Source organism: Melospiza melodia, chromosome 1 (assembly GCF_035770615.1).
Source record: "Melospiza melodia melodia isolate bMelMel2 chromosome 1, bMelMel2.pri, whole genome shotgun sequence".
NCBI classification, from domain to species: Eukaryota; Metazoa; Chordata; class Aves; order Passeriformes; family Passerellidae; genus Melospiza; species Melospiza melodia.
Window position 1 is genome coordinate 514079 of NC_086194.1, and position 16277 is coordinate 530355.

Here is a 16277-nt window from a genome sequence, read left to right on the forward strand (position 1 = left end):
TTCAAACCTGGTTGTTGCTTTTCCTCCCTGTTTTTAATTTCTATGGGAAATTACCCCCATCCCATCCCTTTACTGCAGGGAGCTGCCCCCACAGATTGGAACGTGAGGTGCAGAGCAGAGCTATAATTACCATTAAAAATACAGGATTTTAATTTTACCCCGCTCCTTTCTCAGGAAACCCAGCTGCACCTCAGACGTGCTCAGGTGGGAGCACAAGTGTTTCCAAAAATGGTTACAGGGCTCGAGAGCTGCTAAAAGGATTTTCTGCATTTCATCCATCCCCCCTTTGGCGTTTTCTTCTGTTAAAATCATTCTGTTCACTCATTAATTTTTTTTTTTTTTTTTAGTTACCCAAATCATCGTAAATTTAAATCCTTCTGGGCAGGCCTAGGAAGGTTGACACAGCTTTGCATGATCCCAAATATTCATCAATTCTCACACCAACTCCCAGTTTGGTTGGATTTTCTGATTCTTCATTGGTTGAAACAAAAGTACGAACCCACAAGATAACAGCTTTTCTCACGTTATTCTCTCTTTTCCAGTAACAAGGCAAAATTAAATCAGCAAAAAACAAACTAACAACACGTAAAATGGTTTGTTTTACATAATTCTGTTAATATTTGGTCTCCCAACAAGTTGCTGTGGATGAAAACACAAACAAATCACCAAAATCAATAAACTATAACACAAGTGATGATGGGGGCTGTTAAAAGTCCCATCGGTTTCTGTTCCTGTAAAAGGAAAAGTGAAAGTTCGACCTGCTACAGACGGATCATTATAAAAGAAAAAAAAAAAACAAAAAACCCAAAATAAAACAAAACAAAGCAAAAATCCCATACACACACAGGAAAAAAAAAAAAAAAAAAAAAAAAGGAACAATCCACAGGGTGTTGATTCAGTTCTGCTGCACAACCGCAGAAGTCACTGAAAGCGCCCAAAAGCCGTGATCTCATCTGGCTCTGTCTTTTCTCATCAAACCCGCCGGCAGCCTCCCCACCCCGGCTCCTGAATTCCATTTTCTGTGCCCGGGGAGCGCCGGCATTCCCAGGAAATAGAGCAACCAAAGCAAAGGCTCCCGGGATTTGGGAATCTCGGCTTGGCTTGGCCGCACCGCGCGGTCACCGGGGTGAAAGCCCCGGTGGAAATGGTTCAGGTTTAATGATTAATGTTTCATGTGCAAGGTTAAATGATTAACTTTTCATGTTCAATGTTTAATGATTAGCTTTTCATGTTCAATGTTTAATGATCAATGTTTCATGTTCAATGTTCAATGTTCAATATTGCATATTTAATGATGTTTCATGTTCCATGTTTAATATTCAATGTTCAATGTTCCATGTTTCATGTTTAATATTCAATGTTTCATGTCTCATGTTCCATGTTTCATGCTCAATGGTCAGTGTTCCATGTTTCATGTTTAACATTTCATGTTTAATATTCAATGTTTCATGTCTCATGTTCCATGTTTCATGTTCAATGTTCCATGTTCAATGTTCATGTTCCATGTTCAGTGTTCCATGTTCAACGTTTCAAGTTCAATGTTTAATGTTCAGTGTTCAATGTTTCACTTTTCATGTCTCATGTTCCATGTTCAATGTTCAGTGCTTCATGTTTCTTGTTCCACGTTCCACATTTGATGTTCCATGTTCAATGTTCCACGTTCCATGTTGCATGTTCAATGTTTCGTGTTCCGTGTTCAATGTTCCATGTTCAATGTTCAATGTTCAATTTTCAATGTTTCATGTTCTATGTTCCATGTTTCATGTTCCATGTTTTATGTTCCATGTTCAATTTTCAATGTTTCATGCTCTATGTTCCATGTTTCGTGTTCCATGTTTTATGTTCCATGTTCAATTTTCAATGTTCAATTTTCAATGTTTCACGCTCTGTGTTCCATGTTTCGTGTCCCGTGTTTTATGTCCATGTTCAATCCGGCAGCTCCAGGAATTTGGGTTTGTGCTGTAACAAACCCCAGAGCTGTGACACCCCAGGGGTGGGGATGGGGGTCCTGGGCTGCTCCCAGTGCTGAGATCCGGGTGCCAGGAATGACCCGAGGGAGCGGCAGTGACCCCGATCAGTGTCTCAGACCCTTATCAGTGGGTCAGACCCTTATCAGAGTCACAGATAACGCTTGCTCCGGACATTTTAACTCTTTGCTGCCCACCCAGGTCCCCAAAACCCTGCTGCACTAGAGCTGACTGGATTTAAATTCATGGCCAGATTTTATTGCCCCCACGGCATCACTTGTTACCAAAAATCGGTAAAATAAAACTCCTTCACACCAGCACAGCATTAAACAGCAGGAATTCTGCACCTGGCCGGATGCTCGGGGGGATTTCTCCTCCCAACCATGGTGTGTGCTGAGCACAGAAGGAGCTCCTGTTTAGATCCTGTATGTCACACACAGATTCACTGATTTTCCCGGAATAAACGCCCCGAGGATCTGCTGGTAACCAAGCATCTTACAACACTTAGCAAATTAAATATTAATTTCAGCAGCACTGCTGAGCCTGCCCTCAGTGCCAGTGGGGCACGGGGAGCTCCTGGCCGTGTCACAGCCCCAAAATGTGCCAGTGCCCTCCTGCCTGGGCAGCTCTGCAAAGTCAGTTTGCCAATGATCCCCAGGAATTCCCTGTCCTGCCAGCCCTGGAGGGGCCTTCTGCCTCCCTTGGGATTATCTGCAAACAAATCTCATTTTTCAATGACGGAGCTATCAATTCCTGCTGTATTTGTGCTCATTACATTCCTTTGCAAACTGCCCACTGTAATCTCTATTTCCCAACGTGTTTCCTGTGTTCCAGCTCTGTTATTCATTAGCTGCGCAGTTACCTGCCCACGCCAGGTCACCAATCACCTGCTGGGGTTTCTGGGGCTCCAGCCATGGGGCAGGCTGCGCTGACCACTGGTATTTGGGGTTGTCCCAGGACACCTCAGCGGTGCAGGCTCCCTTTCCCAGCTGCTCTGTCAGCTCAGGGACTCCCTGGAATGGCTGGGGACTCTCCCACCTCTCCTCACAAGGGCACTGCAGACACTTCTGCCCTTTGTAGGATTTTGGCCAATTCCTCCCTTGTGCTTCCCAGGGGCCTGGGGGAACCTGATCTGTCAGAATTCAGGGCATCCCTCTGCCAGGACCCTGCCAGGGGGCTCAGAGACCCTGGCACAGAGCCCAGGACACCTGTGGTTTTGATTATGACCCGTGGAGTAAATTACCAACCTTGTATGAGGATCTGCAAACCACGAAAGTCTAAGTAGAATAATAATTGGTTTGTCACAGGGTGAAAAATAGATTTTTTGGGGGTTTTTTAGAATGGGGGTTCAGGGGGGCAAGATGGAGGAATTGGGGTGTGTCCAGCCTTTCTCCTTCTTCTTCTTCTTGGCCTCCATCCTCTGCTGTGATGGTGGCACTTTGGGATTGGTTTAGAGCAGAAGCTCACTGTCTAACACAGGTGATAGGGATTGGGAAGTAACTGAAAATATTGCACACATAGTTTTTAGTATAAAATGATAACACCACCCTGGGCAGGCAGAGTGCCTCTGTCTGTCCTGCTGAGCTGATCTCTGCAGGCCAGGAGAAAGAATTTTATAGCTAAGGAACAATAAACCACCTTGAGAACGAGAAGTGAAGAGCTCTGACTCCTTCTTTGACTGCTGGGCTGGGAAAAGAGACTTTGTGACCCATCTCAGAGTCACTGTGAGCAGCAGAGACCCCGAGACCGGCTGTGCTCCAGAGGGGTCCCCGAAGCTCCGCGCTGTCCTGCTGTCCTGGGGCACGCTGGCACTGCTGGTGGCACCCCGTGCCCTGCTCCTTGTGTCCACCCAGCTGTGCCCAGCTGTGGCACAGAGCAGCTTTGGTGCTCCCCAGCTCCAAATCCCTGCAGCTCCAGCAGCCCTTGGTTCATCCTTCACCGGCACTGTCCAAGCCCTGGAAAGTTCTGGATTCTCTCCCTCCAGAGCAAACCATTTCCAGCACTGTGGGGCCGGAGTGTCACAGGAACAGGCACCTCGGGAGGGAGCACCTGTGTCCCTGCCAGGGGTGCCAGGGTGTGCCAGCTTCAGCCAGGGCTGCAGGGGTGCCTGGGACTGTTCTATAAAAACATTATACTGGGTTTTATATCATTTATAAAACTAAAACTAAAACTAAAACTAAAACTAAAACTAAAACTAAAACTAAAAATAAAAATAAAATAAACATAAACATAAATTTAAAATAAACTTAAGAATAAAAATAAAAAAATAAGATAAAATAAAAATATAACTATAACTATAACTAACTGTACCTGTAACTGTAACTGTAGCTATAACTGTAACTGTAACTGTACCTGTAACTGTAACTGTAACTATAACTATAACTATAACTGTAACTGTAACTGTAACTGTAAATATAGATATAGATATAGATATAGATATAGATATAGATATAGATATAGATATAGATATAGATATAGATATAGATATAGATATAGATATAGATATAAATATAAATATAAAATATAAATATAAATATAAATATAAATATAAATATAAATATAAATATAAATATAAATATAAATATAAATATAAATATAAATATAAATATAAATATAAATATAAATATAAATATAAATATAAATATAAACATAAATATAAACATAAATATAAATATAAATATAAAACTGGCTTAAAATATATATTGGTTAAAACTGGTTATAAATATATAAATATAAATATATAACCATATATCAGTTATGGATATATAAATATATATAGCTATATATATTTTATATGTATAAGTTATTTTAATAAGTTAACAAGTTAATATAACTTACTTTTAATAATTTATATACATTAAAAACATATATTTTTACCCTTAAGTCTGCTCCCTACTCTGCTTTTGAACTGCCAGCACTGCTGGGCAGTGTGTGACCCACACTCCTTCCGTAACCCAATCCCAAAGATGTTCTCAGCTTTTCCACAGCTCTCCCTGCCCGTCCCTGCACAGAACGTGGTGTTTGTGGTGTCTGTGGTGTTTGTGGTGTTTGTGGTGTCTGTGTTGTTTGTGGTGTTTGCGGTGTTTGTGGTGTTTGTGGTGTTTGTGATGTCTGTGGTGTTTGTGATGTCTGTGGTGTTTGTGTTGTCTGTGTTGTTTGTGGTGTTTGTGATGTCTGTGGTGTTTGTGTTGTTTGCGGTGTTTGTGTGGTTTGTGGTGCCTGTGGTGTCTGTGGTGTTTGTGGTGTTTGTGGTGTTTGTGGTGTTTGTGTTGTTTGTGTTGTTTGTGGTGTTTGTGGTGTTTGTGGTGTTTGTGGTGTCTGTGCTGTTTGCGGTGTTTGTGGTGTGTGTGGTGTTTGTGGTGTTTGCGGTGTTTGTGGTGTTTGTGTTGTCTGTGGTGTTTGCGGTGTTTCTGGTGTTTGTGGTGTTTGTGTTGTTTGTGGTGTTTGCGGTGTTTGTGTTGTTTGTGGTGTCTGTGGTGTTTGTGGTGTCTGTGGAGTCTGTGGTGTTTGTGATGTCTGTGGTGTTTGTGGTGTTTGTGTTGTTTGTGGAGTCTGTGGTGTTTGTGTTGTTTGTGGTGTCTGTGGTGTCTGTGGTGTTTGTGGTGTCTGTGGTGTTTGTGTTGTTTGTGGTGTTTATGGTGTCTTTGGTGTTTGTGGAGTCTGTGGTGTCTGCAGTATCTGTGGTGTTTGTGGTGTTTGCGGTGTTTGTGGTGTTTGTGTTGTTTGTGTTGTCTGTGGTGTTTGTGGTGTCCGTGTTGTTTGTGTTGTCTGTGGTGTTTGTGGTGTCCGTGTTGTTTGTGGTGTCTGTGGTGTTTGTGGTGTCTGTGGTGTCTGTGGTGTCTGTGGTGTTTGTGTTGTTTGTGGTGTTTGTGTTGTTTGTGTTGTTTGTGGTTTTTGTTGTCTGTGGTGTTTGCCTCCCCTGTTTGGCCCCAGGCTGGGGAGCAGCCCTGACCAGCTGGGCCCCCTTTGATCAGCCAGGCCCCGAGGCCGCAGCATTCCCTGCAGCCCTGTGTGCTCCTCTTTTGATCCCTGACACATAAAATCCTCGATGCCTTTTGGTCCAGGTGTTGGATTTTGTATCCCCATCCCAGAGAGATCTCAGAACACCCAATTTTCCAGACAGACCTCTCCCCTGGCAGGGGCTGGGCGTTGGGGCAGCTCTGAAATTGGTGTTTTCCCTCTGTTTTCCTGATTTAAATGGCAGAGGCTGGAACAAAGGCCTGTTCCCTTCCTCCCTGCTGCACCCACAGCGCCAGGACCCAGAGCATCCCTCTGCCTGTCCTGAGCAGCCCAGACCCTGCTGGGGGGCTCAGGGACCCTGGCACAGAGCCCAGGACACCTGTGGGTTTGATTATGACCCATGGAGCGAATTACCAACCTCGTATGAAGATCTGCAAGCCACAACAGTTTAGGTAGAATAATAGTGAAGTTATCACGGGGTGGAAAAGTAGATTTTGGGGTTTTTGGTATGGGGGTTCAGGAGGCAAGATGGAGGGATCTGGGCGTGTCCTGCCTTTCTCCTTCTTCTTCTTGGCCTCCATCTTCTGCAGTGATGGTGGCACTTTGGGATTGGTTTAGAGTAGAAGCTCACTGTCTAACACAGGTGATGGGTATTGGGAAGTTATGGCAAATATTGCACATGTAGTTTTTAGTATAAAGACATAACACTGCCCCGGGGGCAGGCAGAGTGCCTGAACTGTCTTACTGAGTGACCTCGGCAGGGCAGGCGAAAATTTTTTATAGATAAGGAACAATAAACAACCTTGAGACTGAGAAATTAAGAGCTCTGACTCCTTCTTCAATGGCTGGGCTGGGAAAAGAGACTTTCCAACACATCTCAGGGTCACTGTGAGCAGCCAAAGATCCCGACACCACGGCAGCTCCCAGCTCAGTTCTGCCCTACAGGACTGAAACACCCAAGAAGTTGCTCCCCATCAATCACAAATTTACCTTTTCCTTTCCGTTTGTTGCAGCCAGGGGCTCAGCTGGGGATGAGGCCCTTGGTCCCCACCAGGGAATGGTTCACCTCCATCTCAGGAGCTGGATGGTTTGGAGAGCTGGTTGGGATCCTGGCTGGGGGACATTCCCTTTTCCAACATCCCCTTTATTCACAAATTCAGCCACCAGGTATCACAGCACTCCCCCCATTGCTTCCCAGCGAGGGCGTCCTGCCCCAGCTTCCCCCAAAGCTTCCCTTGGCATCCTAGGGGGAATTCTCTCCAGAATCTCCCCTCTCACCCCATAGGCCACTTCCCATTCAAACCCTGTGGCTTTCCAAACCTATTCCAGGGTAAGAACATTCCAAACCCTGTGCCATTCCAAACCCACTTCCAGCTGGGATCATCCCAAACCCTGTGCCATTCCAAACCCACTCCTGGGCAGGACCATCCCAAACTGTGCCATTCCAAACCCATTCCCAGGTGAGATCGTTGGAAATGTGCCGTTCCAAACCTATTCCCAAACAGGGCATTCCAAACTGTGCCATTCCAAACCCACTTCCAGCTGGGATCATCCCAAACTGTGCCATTCCAAACCCATTCCCAGGTGAGATCATTGGAAATGTGCCATTCCAAACCTATTCCCAAATAGGGCATTCCAAACTGTGCCATTCCAAACCCACTCCCGGGCAGGACCATTCCAAACTGTGCCATTCCAAACCCATTCCCAGGGGAGATCATTGGAAATGTGCCACTCCAATCCTATTCCCAAATAGGGCATTCCAAACTGTGCCATTCCAAACCCACTTCCAGCTGGGATCATCCCAAACTGTGCCATTCCAAACCCATTCCCAGGTGAGATCATTGGAAATGTGCCATTCCAAACCTATTCCCAAATAGGGCATTCCAAACTGTGCCATTCCAAACCCACTCCCGGGCAGGACCATTCCAAACTGTGCCATTCCAAACCCATTCCCAGGGGAGATCATTGGAAATGTGCCATTCCAAACCTATTCCCAAATAGGGCGTTCCAAACTGTGCCATTCCAAACCGTTCCCGGGCAGGAGCTCCCAGAAGGGCCCCCCAAACCCCCAAGAACCCTTGGAGCCCACCCTGGGCAGCTTTTTCTGCCCCTTCCCATTCCAAGGGAGGCTGCCCTGCTCCTGCCAGGCTCCTGCTCCCATTTCCTGCCCTCTGGGGGTCGCAGCTTCTCCCAAAAATCCCTCCAGGCCCCCTGATCCCTCGGACCCGCTGAAATTCGGGAGTAGGTCCGTAGGTCCCACCCAGCTGTTACCAGAAATGGGTGAAACCGAAACCCCCGAGCCCCAAGGGACAGAATTGCTGCTCCCAACGCCACCCTGGCCCCAGGATTTCATTTCCTCTGGTTTCTGGCAGCACAGCCGGCGTTTCCTCAGGGCTGGGCTTGCCTTGGGAGCGCTGCTGTGGGGACAGAGGCACCGAGTGACCCTGAGGATGCGGGAAAAGGTGGAAACGTCCTTCCAGACCCGACCCCACCCCTCGGGTGCCCGAGCCCCCCAGGTCCCAGCAGGAGCCGGGTCCAGTCTCTCCCTCCCTGCAGATCCCCGATCCAGGGATGGAATTCCCACTTTTTCAGGAATTCAGCACATCCAGCCCCACAAACTCCCGTCCTTGGAGCCACCTCAGCGTGCCAACCCCCCCCGCGCTCCCGGCTCCGCGCTAATTTCAGGAATTTAATTGGGAAAACGGCTCCCGGCCGCGTGATCTTATCTGAAAGGAGAGAAGAAAAGGGGAATTGGGGAATTTTCCTGGCTCTCGGAGCACAAAGGAGCGCGCCCAGCGCCTCCCCCCCGTGTCCCGTCCTGCCGACCCCGATCCGGCGGCTCCTGCACGTGGGCTCCCGAAACGTGGAACTGGGACAGCCCAAAAAAGCCGCAGCAGCCGGGGGTGGCGCGGAGGTGACACGGTGACACCGCCGGCAGCGCCGCCAGCAGCCTCGGGGGGCGCCGGGCGGGATTCTGGGGGTGTCTGGGGATATTCCTCCTGGAAAGAGCTGTCCTGAGGGGGCTAAAAGCGGCTGGAGGTGGCACTGGGGACACGGGCAGAGGTGGCCCTGGGGACATGGGCAGAGGTGGCAATGGGGACACGGGCAGAGGTGGCCCTGGGGACATGGGCAGAGGTGGCAATGGGGACACGGGCAGAGGTGGCCCTGGGGACATGGGCAGAGGTGGCAATGGGGACACGGGCAGTGGTGGCCCTGGGGACACGGGCAGAGGTGGCACTGAGGACACGGGCAATGGTGGCACTGGGGACACGGGCAGAGGTGGCAATGGGGACACGGGCAGAGGTGGCACTGGGGACACGGGCAATGGTGGCACTGGGGACACGGGCAGAGGTGGCCATGGGGACATGGGCAGAGGTGGCAATGGGGACATGGGCAGAGGTGGCAATGGGGACACGAGCAGCAGTGGCCATGGGGACATGGGCAGAGGTGGCAATGGGGACATGGGCAGTGGTGGCCCTGGGGACACGGGCAGAGGTGGCAATGGGGACACGGGCAGAGGTGGCAATGGGGACACGAGCAGCGGTGGCACTGGGGACATCCCCAGTCAGTGGTGGCCCTGGGGACACGGGCAGAGGTGGCAATGGGGACACGGGCAGAGGTGGCAATGGGGACACGAGCAGCGGTGGCACTGGGGACATCCCCAGTCAGTGGTGGCACTGGGGACACGGGCAGAGGTGGCTCTGGGGACACGGGCAGTGGTGGCAATGGGGACACGGGCAGTGATGGCTCTGGGGACACGGGCAGCGGTGGCACTGGGGACACAGGCAGAGGTGGCACTGGGGACATGGGCAGAGGTGGCTCTAGGGACACGGGCAGTGGTGGCCCTGGGGACACGGGCAGAGGTGGCAATGGGGACACGGGCAGAGGTGGCCCTGGGGACATGGGCAGAGGTGGCTCTAGGGACACGGGCAGTGATGGCTCTGGGGACACGGGCAGAGGTGGCAATGGGGACACAAGCAGAGGTGGCCCTGGGGACAGGTGACACCGGGGATTGTCCCATCTCCGCGGTGCCGCCCTGGCCCAGTTTCCCCTCCCAGCTCCGTGGGCAGATGGAGCGCGTGTTTGGGGGAGGGTGGGGCTGTCCCCATTCCCGTGGGAACGCCACCATCTGTCCCCTGCTCGGTGACATCCGGCCGGGGGACACTCCCAGCGCTCCCAGCGCTCCCAGCGCTCCGGCTCACTGGGCAGGGAGGGGAGCTCCCTGCATGGACTGGGCCGCACTGGGAGCAGCTGGGGGGCTGCAGGTGCCCCCCAGGTGTGTGAATATTCCCCCCCACCCCCAGCCTCATTCACATTTTTACTAATTTCTACATTTTTTACTCGTTTCCACATTAACTCATATTTTTTGGCATTTGTTTATTTGGGGAAGGGGGGAGACTGTGGGGAGGACACACGGTGGCCCCGGCTGTCACCAGAGCCCTGTCATGGTTCAACCACGACAAAGAGCCCAGAAGAGTCTCCTTCCTCCCCTCCCTCCCTCCCTTCCTCTTCCTCCCTCCCTGCCCTTCCTCCTAATTAAAGGGAATAAATAGAATAGAATAGAAATAAATAGAATTAAACTGAATAGGAAGAGCAGAATGGGGTAGGAGAACCGGACTGAGCTGAAGAATAATAACTGGAATAACTTAAATAGAATAAAATAAAACAGAAAGAATAATGAATGGCATAGAAAAAAATAAAATAAATAGACTTAAAGAAACTTCTGGCCTTAAACGAACACGGGGCAGGGCACCGGTGGGACTGGCAGGGAGTGGGAAATGCCCTGAGGGACATTCCAAAGGTACTTCAGTATCTGCAGAGAACACGGAGAACCCTCCCAGAGGGATTTTCCAAGGTCCAAAGATGCTTCGAGGCCCCAGGGACACGGAGAACATCCCCAGGGGATTTTCCATGGTGCAAAGTTACACGGAGAATTCATCCCAGAGGGATTTCCCAGGCCCTGGGAGAACCGGGAAGCACCGGAGGACACTGCAGGGTCCGGAGGGACACGGAGAAGTGTCCTGGAGAGACTCTGAGGTGTGAAAGGCACATGGAGAAACAGCCCCGAGGGACTGCCCGAGGTCCAGGGGGACGTGGGGAAACACCCCAGATGCTGTAAGATCCAGAGGGAACACGGAGACACATCCCGGAGGGATTGCCCGAGGTCCAAAGGGACACGGAGAAATCCCCGGGTTCCAGAAGCCTCCGGGGGTGCCCCGGGGTGGGCGCGGCACCGGCGGGGGCCACACCCACCGTGGGCCACACCCACCGTGGCCACACCCACCGTGGCCACACCCACCGGGGTCACACCGGGATGGCCCGGCTACCGCTGGGCACCCGCCGGGAGCTCCCTGTCCCCGAGGGCCTCCCCAGCCCTGAGCACGTCCCTGTCCCCAGGCACGGCCCCATCACTGTGAGGGCGCCTCTCACTGAGCAGGTCCCCGTCCATGAGGGGGTCCCCGTCTCCACAGGGCTCCCTGTCCCCGTCCCTGTCCCTGAGCGAGTCCCCATCCCCACCGGGGTCCCCAACCCCATCCCTGTCCCTGTCCCTGAGCGAGTCCCCATCCCCACAGGGCTCCCTGTCCCTGTCCCCACCCCTGTCCCTGAGCGAGTCCCCATCCCCACGGGGGTCCCCATCCCCATCACCCATCACCCTATCGCTGAGTGGGTCTCCATGCCCACGGGAGTCCCTGTCCCTGCAGGGGTCCCGATCCCTGTCCCTATCCCTAAGCGGGTCCCTGTTCCCACATGGGTCCCTGTCCCTGTCCCCGCGGGTATCCCGCAGGGGTCTCTGTCTCCACGGGGGTCCCTGTCCCTGTCGCTGTCCCTGTCCCCATCCCCACGGGGGTTCCTGTCGCTGTCGCTGTCCCCGTCCCCACGAGGGTCCCTGTCCCTGTCCCCGTCCTCGCGGGGGTGTCTGTCTCCATGGGGGTTCCTGTCCCTGGCGCTGTCCCTGTCTCCATGAGGGTCCCTGTGGCTGTCCCTGTCCCCGTCCCCGCGGGTGTCCCTACCCTTGTCCCCGTCTCCGCGGGTGTCTCTGTCCCTGTCCCCATGCCCACGAGGGTCCCTGTCCCTGTCCCCGTGGGTGTCCCTACCCTTGTCCCCGTCCCCAGAAGGGTCCCTGTCCCTACCCTTGTCCCTACCCTTGTCCCTGTCCCCGTGCCCGTCCCCGCGGGCCCCGCGGCGGCGGGCCTGGCACTGCCGCCGTGTCCGGCGGTGCGAGCTGAGGCCGGCCCGCGTGGCGAAGGCGCGGCCGCAGCGGGCGCAGGGGAAGGGCCGCAGGCCGAGCGGCCGCGGCGGTGCAGGGAGAGGTGCCCGCGGTGCAGGAACACGCGGCCGCACTCGGGGCACGGCAGGGCGCGGTGCTGCCGCCGGTGCAGCTCCAGGCTCTCCCTCCAGCTGAAGCTGCGCCCGCAGGGGCCGCACACGAAGGGCCGCTCCCCGTCCGCTCCCGGCGCCGCCCGCGCCCGGTGCGAGTCGCGGTGCCGCAGCAGGTCCCCGAGCAGGCAGAAGCTGCGGCCGCACTCGGCGCAGCCGTGCCGGGCCCGGTTCCCCCGGCGCAGCTTCTTGTGCGCCAGGAGGCTGCGGCGGTGCCGGAAGGATTTGCCGCAGGTGCCGCACAGGTACGGCCGGCCCGGGGGCGCCTCGGCCCCGCCGCTGCCGCCGCCGAGGAGCCCCGAGGCCGCCGGTACCGGCCGGGAGAGGGCCCTGGCGCGGCGGCCCCGCGCGGTGTCACGGCAGCCGGAGCGGGGGACGCCGGAGCCCGATCGCCAGCGTCCCCCGGCGCCATCCTTGCTGTCAGAGCTGCTCCGGGCACCTGCTGGGGACACGGGGTCACCGTGGGGGAGTCCCGACCCCCGGCCGCTGCCACGACCACCCCTGTGACACCGTGGGGGACTCCAGCCCAGCCCGGCCCGGGGGTGTCACCCCGGGGCTCTGGCCAGGGCCGCCCCCAGCCCCACAGGGTTCCCCACGGGGTGTCCCGGTCACTCACAGCTGTCGGTGGTGTCGCTGCTGTCGCTGTCTCCGCTGTGCTCCCCAGCGCAGGGCGCCCCCCCGTGTGACTCCTCCTTCATGTGGGGGAACTTGGAGTTGGGGTCTGTGAGGGAGAGAGGACCCTCAGAGCCCCCGCCATGCCCGGGGAGGGTCACGGTCACTGGGAACCGTCACCAGGCCGGGGGCTGTGCTAGGGGCGAGGGGCCGAAGCACCCCCAGCCCTGGGCACCTCCAGCCCATGGCGCCCCCAGCCCCATGGCGCCCCCTGCCCTGTCACCCCCAGCCCGGGGCACCCTCAGCCCTGGGCACCCTCTGCCCCATGGCACCCTCAATCCATGGCACCCCCAGCCCATGACTCACCCCCTGCCCATGTCACCCTCAGCCCATGTCACCCAGCTCCGGGCACCCCCAGCCCCATGGCACCCCGAGCCCCATGGCACCCCCTGCCCTAGGCATCCCCATCCCCGTGGCACCCTCATCCCCGTGGCATCGCCAGTCCCGTGGCACCCCCAGTCCTGTGACACTCCAGCCCTGGACACCCCAGCCCCATGGCACACCCAGCCCCATCGCACCCCCACCTCCATGGCACCCCCAGTCCTGTGACACTCCAGCCCTGGACACCCCCATCCCCGGGGCACCCCCAGCCCGTGTCACCCCCAGCCCTGGGCACCCTCCCAGCCCCTGTCACCCCTAACCTCGGCACCCTCAGCCCGTGTCACCCCCAGCCCCACGCCTCCGTCCCTCACCCAGGCTGGCCACCATGTCGTAGTTGTCGCACATGACCCGCCGGTGCAGCGCCCGCTGCCAGGGCGCCAGCAGCGCCCACTCCTCGGGGGAGAAGTGCACGGCCACCTCCTCGAATGTCACCTCGGGGGTCGCCCCCTGGCAGGGACAGCGGGGGGCTCAGGGGGGGCCCTCGCTGCGCTCCCCGTGCGGGTCCCCGGGCTCTGGGGGCCCGAGCCCCGCTGATCCCTATGGGGACAGCCCCGGTACCCCCAGCCCTCCGCAGGGCCCCCGGAGCCCCCCGCCCCCGGCGCGCCCCGGGCTCGGCCCGGGCTCACCCGCGGCATGGCCGGATGGCGGCGGCGGCGGCGGAAGGGGCCGGGCCGGGGGAGAGCGCCGGAACCGGGGCTGGGGGCAGCGGGGGGCCCGGGCGAGGGGCGGCTGTACGGTGCGGCGGGTGCCGGGATCCGGCTCCTTCCCGTGCCCGGCGGGTACCGGGATCTGGCTCCTTCCCGTGCCCGGTGAGCCCGGGATCCGGCTCCTTCCCGTGCCCGGCGGGTGCCGGGATCCGGCTCCTTCCCGTGCCCGGCGGGTGCCGGGATCCGGCTCCTTCCCGTGCCCGGTGAGCCCGGGATCCGGCTCCTTCCCCGTGCCCAGCGGGTACCGGGATCCGGCTCCTTCCCCGTGCCCAGCGGGTACCGGCATCCGGCTCTTTCCCGTGCCCGGCGGTACCGGCATCCGGCTCCTTCCCGTGCCCAGCGGGTACCGGGATCCGGCTCCTTCCCGTGCCCGGCGGGTACCGGCATCCGGCTCCTTCCCGTGCCCGGCGGTACCGGGATCCGGCCCCGCTCGCCCACCCGGCAGCGTCACCCGCGCCCCAAACGGGGCCCCTCGGGACACGACCCCCGTTTCAGTCAGCCCCCCAAATCCCGAGGGTCCGGCCTGGTGACCCCCGGGATGCAGGAACCCCGCACTGGAGCTCCCACGCCGGAGGAGCCCAGTCTGGAGGGTCCCACACCTGTGGGACAGGGACACCCCGGGGTCCTGCAGCCCCTGTACCCAAACCCCCCAGAACCCACCCGGGTGGCACCGCGTGTCCCCGGGCAGAGCACAGCCACACACCCGGCCAGTGGCACAGGGTGTCTGTGTCCCGGTGGGTCCCCCAGTGACAGCCCTGATATGAGACCCCCCCCTCCCAGTGACAGCCCCAGTGTGAGACCCCCCCCCACCATCTGTCCCCAAGGAGCACCGGGGGCATTGGTGCCACTCCCGTGGATGTGACAGTGACCCTGGGGTCGCCCCAGTGGCCACCCTAATGCTGAGCTCTCACCTGGCGTCCAGGTGAGCTTTGGTGGTCACAGAGCACACGGGAAGCCGCTGGCACTGGCTGTGGCACTGTCCTGGTGGTCCCTTGGCCATGGTCAGAGCCTATCCCGGGGCTGCAGAGAGACCCCTGTGCCCCCCGCCCAGTCCCAGACAGAGCACCTGGAGCCCCGGAGCCATCAGAAGCTTTTATTTTAAATAACCTCAAAAAATAGAATTGCAGAGAGCAGAGCTGGGGAAGGGGAGCGGGGCGGGACCCCCTGCCCGGCCGGGGCTCGGGGGCGGCTGTCCCGGTGTCGGTCCCGTCACAGGACCCGGTTCCCTTTGGGATGAAGCAGCGGCAGCTCCCAGCGGTGTCCGTGGTGAAGCTCTGCCCGCACCGTGCATGCCCGGCTCTGTCACACCGGGGGCACGGGGAGAGGCCACACAAAGCCCAGCCGAGCCCCCCGAGCCCCCCACCACCACCACCACCACCACCACCACGGTCCGGCCCCAGCGGTCACACCACCCTTCCCCATCCGAATATCGAGTCCCAAAGCGCGCAGTTACCCAGAGCAAGCAGAAGCACAAGCTGCCCCCCATCCCCCCGAGCAGAGCTGAGCCCTTCCAGGCCCTTTTCCTTTTCCTGGCTGTTTGCCCGGCGTGCTCCCAGCTTCCCCCCGCACAGAGCTGCACTGGGGACCCCAGGGCTCAGCCCGCAGCAGGGCGGGCCCAGCCTCCCATCCCAGCGTGTCCTTAGGGAATGAACGCCATCCAGTCCGGAACAGGCTGGAAGGTTCTGGAAGCAGAGGGAGCCTCTGAGGGCCCCTCTTGTCCCAAGTCTGGCTCCAGTGGATGCAACTCCACTGTGCCCAGCTCCTCCTGGTCTGTGTGGCTGGAGCCCACACGGCAGATCTGGGCCCAGCGCTGGCTCCTCCAGCCCTTTGGTGTCTTCCCAAGCCAGGAACGTGCCGCGTCCCAGCCTGGCTCTGCCCTGCCCCACAGCCCCGGCTGGAGGCTCCTCCAAGTCCCAGTGCTGAATCTGGCTGGCAGTGTCACCTTGGCACCGAGCCCTCAGCTTTGTCCCTTTGGCTCTGTCCCCTCAGTTGCATCCTTTTGGCTCTGTCCCCTCAGTTCCATCCCTTTGGCTCCATCCTTTTGGCTCTGTCCCCTGGGCTCCATCTCCTCCAGGCTCGCCGTGGGTGACCCCATGAGCCGAGGGCGGGTCCTTGCTGGGGGTGTCTCACGGGGGGTTCCAGGCTGGGGGATCACAGGCGGCCGGGGCAGGGTGGGGGTCCTGGTGGGGGGGGTCTCAGCGCAGGTCCCAGC